The following is a 6,279-nucleotide window of genomic DNA, read 5'->3' on the forward strand; positions in this document are numbered from 1 at the left end:
GACAAATCTTAGAGTTCAAAGAATTATTTTTTTATTTCCTTTCCACAGTATACAGTATGCTACTCATGTTCTTTCTGCAGAGCCGATTAGAGAATTGTGTGGATTTTTCTTGCCTTCTTTCCTCTATGCTGTGAGATGCTCTTGTATATGGCTCAGTCTTATCTTTGCATTGCCATGAGCTTGGCAGTTCAAGATAAGCCCAATAAACAGGCAGCTAAAAGGGACCAGAATTATCGGATGTGTCATCTCACTTTCTTCCTGGCTATTTCAGTCCATTGTCTCTTCTAAGGTTGTAGTGTGATTGAACTTGAACTTGCACCTCTCTTTAAGGAACTAGAATCTGTCTTTGATATTGATGCAGATGGCTTTTATCTTCTCATTGATGATCTTTTATTTCCGATTTTCTTCTCCTGAAAAACTAAAGGAGGGAGGAAATAAATTAGGAAAGGGATGAAAGAGAGCAATTGGAAGAAAGGGGGGAAATGAAGAGGGAATTGCAAAGGAAGACACTGTGAAGAGTTCAAATTTGATCCTATCATATGTCAGTAACATAGGAGTAGAAATGTGTAGAGCTGGCCTGAAGCTAAGAAGGGCTTGAAGCATGCCTAAAGAGCTGGCTTTTCTCATCCCCAGAGTGTCAGGAGTTTCACTGCTCCCCTGCCCCTATCAGGCATCAACAGAAACCAGCAGATAGGTTTCCCTAACATGGATATGTCCTGGTGCATGCAGCAGCTGATAAACTGTCTCCAAGGCTGTTTATCTAAACACTGACACATCTTGCTCTAGACTTCCCTTATTTTCTGTATGACCTTCTAAGGTTCCTTCCCCTGGACCCTGCTGCTCTTGAGTATGTAGATATGTTCTTGTCTGAACCGATAACACAGTAACCACATGGGTCCAACCAACTATTCTTCCTGGGATATAACTAGTTCCCTGCTCTTTTCTAATAAACGAGCTGTAACCTGACAGTATTCCAAGTGTTCTTTCTGGTTGTACTTAAAGCCACTCAGGATTGTCCATTGACCCCAGCTTTGCTTGGCCACCCTTCCAGCCTCTCCCCTTGTTGCGTTAGGTGCAATAGTCTGATCATACTGGGACAAACCGGGACTCGAGGTGGATATACAGGCAAGATGATTCAGAGAGGCTGGAAAAGCTTGGAAAAGACTGAGAGAAACGGAGAAGAGTATCAAACATAAGCAACAATGGAGGGCAGAAGTATTGGTATTTCTTCAATCAGCAAGCAATATTACAAAACAACCCTGAAGTACCATGTCCCAGAATAAGGACCACAAAAATCATTATATCTGATTAACACACCAAATTTATTATTTGCTGTTAATATTTTCATTTAGCATTTTGGTTATTATTTCTGTCTTAGTTAGAATTTCTATTGCTGTAATGAAACAACATAACCAAAAGCAAGTTGAAAGGGAAAAGGTTTATTTGGTTTCCCTTCCACAGGGTAGCCCATCACTGAAGTGTAACATGATTAATAAAAACCTAGAGACAGATATTGGGGTTCATTCAGTCTGAAGTCAGAAAAGCAAAACTGTCTGCCCCTGCCTCTTACCTCTACCTCAGTCTGAAATGCCAATACTGCCTCAAGAAATCTTTAGAATGAGACTATCTAAGGGCTATCTCCTCCTATCTTATATTCCTTTCTAGTGCTAATATTAAAGGCAGACACCACTACTGCCTGGTTTCTATGGCAAGCTATTGTGGCTACTGGGAATAAAGGTGTGTGTCACCACTGCCTGGTCTGTAAGGTTGACCAGAGTGACTGCTTTACTCTCTGATCTTCAGGCAAGCTTTATTTATTAAAATACAAATGAAATATCAGTACACTGAAGGAATTCATGACAGGAACTCAAGAGGGCATGAGCTTCGAGGCAGGAGCTGGTGCAGAGGCTGTGGAGGGGTACTGTTTACTACCCATGTTGTGCTCAACCTGCTTTCTGTTTTCTTTCTGACTTCCTTTTTATTTATTCTTTGTGTCTTTCACATCATGTATCTCAATTCTATTCATTTCCTCATTCCTTTACATCCCCCTTTCCTGTGGGATGATGGTCTGTACCCTGCCACTTGTGTTTTAAATCAATGCTGATTGGCCAGTAGCCAGGCAAGAAGTATAGGCAGGGTGAACAGGCAGGAAGTAGAGGCAGGGCAATGAGAATTCTGGGAAGAGGAAAGTTTCAGTCTGGAGTCATGACCCAGACACAGAGGACGCAAGATGTCACTGCCTTGCTGAAAGGTACCAAGCCACATGGCTAACACAGACAAGAATTATGGGCTAATAAAAGTTATGAGTTAATAAGAAGCCTGAGCTAATGGGCCAATCAGTTTATAATTAATGTAGACCTTTGTGTGATTTCTTTGGGGCTTAATGACTGCAGGACCAGACAGGACAGAAACCTCAGCCAACAGCCCCCTGTCTTTGCAAACTCCTTCCCAAAAATAAAATAAAATTTTAGAGAAAAAAAAAGAAAAAAATGAAAATCAATCTCATCATGGAAGCTGTAGTGTGATACAGTGAGTGAGTCATGCAATAAACCACTTGCAAGTGTTCTGGTTTGAGGCCTCTGGTTTCTGATATACTATTGATGCTGGGTCCTCAGTGGGACTCCTCTTGGATATACTGTTGTTGTCATGCATTGTGGAGATCCTGCAGCTTTGAGTCCGCAGGACTGGCCTTTTCACATGCTCTAACAGATCATCGATGGGATGGGTGTTGGGGCTGGCCAACTCATAACCCTGGTTCTGGGCCTAAGGGGTTGCAGATTTGCAGTCTGTCAGCTCTCCCTTGTCCTCACCACCATAGTGAGCTCTCTAGCATTGCCCAGTTAGTTTACTGGTTGTAGCAGTTTGCAAGGAAAGGGGCCAGTTTTCCTGATTTCAGGCCTTTAGGTTCAGTTCTCCCACACCTACACCATCAGGACCAGCTCTATTGTGTTGCCTAGGGGCAGTGAAGAGGCCACTCTTCCCGAGTGCTGCAGCTGGTGAGGGGCCTGGACAGCTCTCCACCCACCTGAAGTGAAGAAGGGTCAGGGCAGCAGCTCTTCCTTGCCCATGTAGACATATGACAGATGAGGGACAGGTGCAAATCTCCCACTGTCCTGTTCTCAGGCTGGCTCACCCCCACCCCCATCAACAGGCTCATCTCTGGTGTGCTGCCCAGGTGAGATGCAGGGCCTGCTTTCCTGAGTATTGCAGCTGGTAAAGGGGAGGGTTAGCTTCCTTGCTAACTGGAGGTGGCAGGGGTGAGAGGGAGAGTATCTTTTCCTTGCTCCCACCACCATACCTAAGATGAGAGAGGTGGGGTATGAGCTATGCCGCTCTCATGCCCTCAGGGGTGGCTCACCCGTGCCTCTGTTTACAGGGTTAACTCTACTGTGGTGTCCAGGTGAGGCACAGGCTTGTTCTCCCAAGTGCGGCAGCTGGTGAGTTGTTGGGTCAGGTCCCCTTCCTGCTGCAGGGGTTGAGGGGCTTGGAGGATCATCTTTCCATTACCACAGGCAGAAAATGACTGATCTGTCATTTTCATTCTCTCTGAGTCCTGTTCACAGGGGCAAAGGTGAGTTGACTCAGAGAGAATGAAGGACCATCTCTCCTGAGTGTTTCAGCTGCTTAGGGGCAGGGCCAGTTCTCTCTAGTGTTGCAGTCAGTGAGGGACTGGGGCCAATTCTGTACAGTCCTTTCCTCTTGGCCTTGAATGGTATCTGGAGTCACAGACATTAACACAGACCCCAGCTGTATCAAGACATGAACATGCCCTTGGCCCAGGCAGCAGCCTGGACCCAGACCACTAATCCAGGGATGGCCCCACCAACAATGGGCTGGGGGCAGAGTCCTCCACCATCAATCACTAATTAAAAAAATGTCTTACAGCCGGATCATATGGAGGCAAGTTCTCAGTTCAGGCTCCCTCCTCACTGATGACTTCAGCCTGTGTCATGTTGACATAAATCTAGTCAGTACATTATCTTAAAGACACTCGTAAATTTATCTATTAACGGAAAATATAGACACACACATTGAGAAAGAGGAAACATTTTTTAAATTATTTGAGCTTAGAAAGTAAATATTCTTCTATAACATATAACTTCTGCCAATATCACAAACTAGTGTTTTGCTGTTTTATTGTCCATTAAAGAGAAAGGCACCTCTGGCAATATCACTTTCTTTATTATCTTCGCAGGTGCTGTCTGGAAGGCAGGATATTGAGTCATTGTCTCAGAGCAGAAAGAGAAAACATATACCTGCAGAGGTCTGCTCAGAGGTTTACAATAATATTCTAAAGGAAAGTATAATTTTATAGCTGGAGTCTTTTGACCCAATTTTACAATTTTGGAAACTTTTAGGCCTGTGGCAAAGTCATAATCTAATGATTTAGGTTTAAATTCAATAACAACCTCACATTCTTTTTCTTTCACAGGATATATTTTGAGCACTTCCCAACTTTTCCAAAGGATAAAAAGGATATTTTCTGTCAAAATTACATTGTGCATTGGACCTGGTGAACAGTTAATTATACAATGGTAAACAAAACTCATAATGAGGTAGGGGCTTGGCAGGTGACAAGGCTTCAGTGAAATTATTCCCCTGTCCTCTATTAGCTGTGACCTCAGAGAAGCTATTTAACCTCATTACATGTTAGCTTCTGCACCAGAAACTGAGAAGATGGCATAATGGAAGATCCTAATGAGTTAATTAATTGAAAGTTCATCAGGCAGTGCCTGGTAGAGACTGGAACTTGATTAATGTTAATAATTTCTAGTGAATATTGCCCTTGTGTTTGTTTGATCGCACTTTGGACCATTCTCCTATGTGCCCAGAAATCCTTACCGGAGATCCTGATGGGAGGGTCCTAGTTAGGGTTTCCATTGCTGTGATAAAGCAACATGGCTAAAAGCAACTTGGGTAAGATAGAGTTCATTTCATCATTCCGTGTAGAGTCCTTCAGACACCAAAGTCATTACAGGAACTCTAGGCAAGATCTAGAGGTAATAACTAAAGAGGACGTGGACTAACAGTTTCCTGGCTTGCTTCTCAAAGCTTGCTCAGTCGGCTGTGTCATAAAACTCATGACCACCTGGCCAGGGGTGGCACCCCACCCTGGGACTGATAATTAATGAAGATAATATTCCACAGACTTGCCTACTGGTCAATATTATAGAGGCATTTTCTAAATGCACATTCTCTCTTTCCACAGATATGTCTAGCTGTGTGTCAAAAAAGAACCAACCAGCAAAGAGGGAGAGTCAGTCTTCCTATGTAAAAGCTTAATTACAGGCACTCAGGACCTAGATGCCCCGACTTAAGCTTTAAAACCTGACTTTGGGATGCATGAGATCATTCTGCCAAGAAGCTTACACAAGTAAATGTGCCTAGAGGAAAACAGGGGCGGCATAGTAGAAGCCCAGCAGTGGTGTTCTAGTTGTTTTACATCCTTCCTATAGCCTGAACCAGCTTCATCAGTGATAACAGTGGCCCCTGAGAGTGTCAGGTTTATACATACCATATTATTTTTGGCTGTTCTCATGTCTATAAAGCTTCTGAAACTCCTTCCCCAACCTCATTGGAATTTTCTTCAAACTTTTTTTTTCAAATGTAAATCTCGAACCATCCAGTGACCGTCAGTATTTATTGCTTTCAATGCAGAACTCTGATTAATATAGATTTGGAATCAGAACATGTTTGCAAGCAATAAGCCTAAGGGGAAAGGGATGGTGAGGGCACATGAGGGCTGAAGGGCCTGGAGGCAAAGATATTTCAGTGAATACTAAAGACCTTTGGTAGTCAATGGCATGTGGTACTTGAGCCACTAATTAAATTATTCCCCGTGGTCATCTGCAGTGAAAAGCCATTCAAATCAAGGCCATGAGAGACCGTTGCCTGTTTCATAGTAGCCTGAAAGGCATTCAACGGGTAGTAGAGATTTTTATTTCAAATTTATGGATATATTCGAAAAGGAGGACAGTGTGCTCAATTCTGAAATTCTTGGCTTAAGTCAGTGACTGTAAATAACGAATTTTTATGCCCCTATCAAAAGGGGAAGAATCCTATCATGTTTTGCTGCACAGAGATGGAATACTGAAAGCAAAATGAACACAGCAAGTTTGTGCTCCTGAACTGCGTTGGGTGAATTCATTGCCTTACTGACTTTACTTTGTTATTTATTTATTTGTGTGTGTGTTTGTGATCAGGGAATGAGAATGTGTATATTGGAATATGGGGGCTAGAGACCAACTTTGGATATTGTTCTATAGGCACTATCCATCT

Source organism: Myodes glareolus, chromosome 1, assembly GCF_982192425.1.
Source record: "Myodes glareolus chromosome 1, mMyoGla1.1, whole genome shotgun sequence".
NCBI lineage: Eukaryota > Metazoa > Chordata > Mammalia > Rodentia > Cricetidae > Myodes > Myodes glareolus.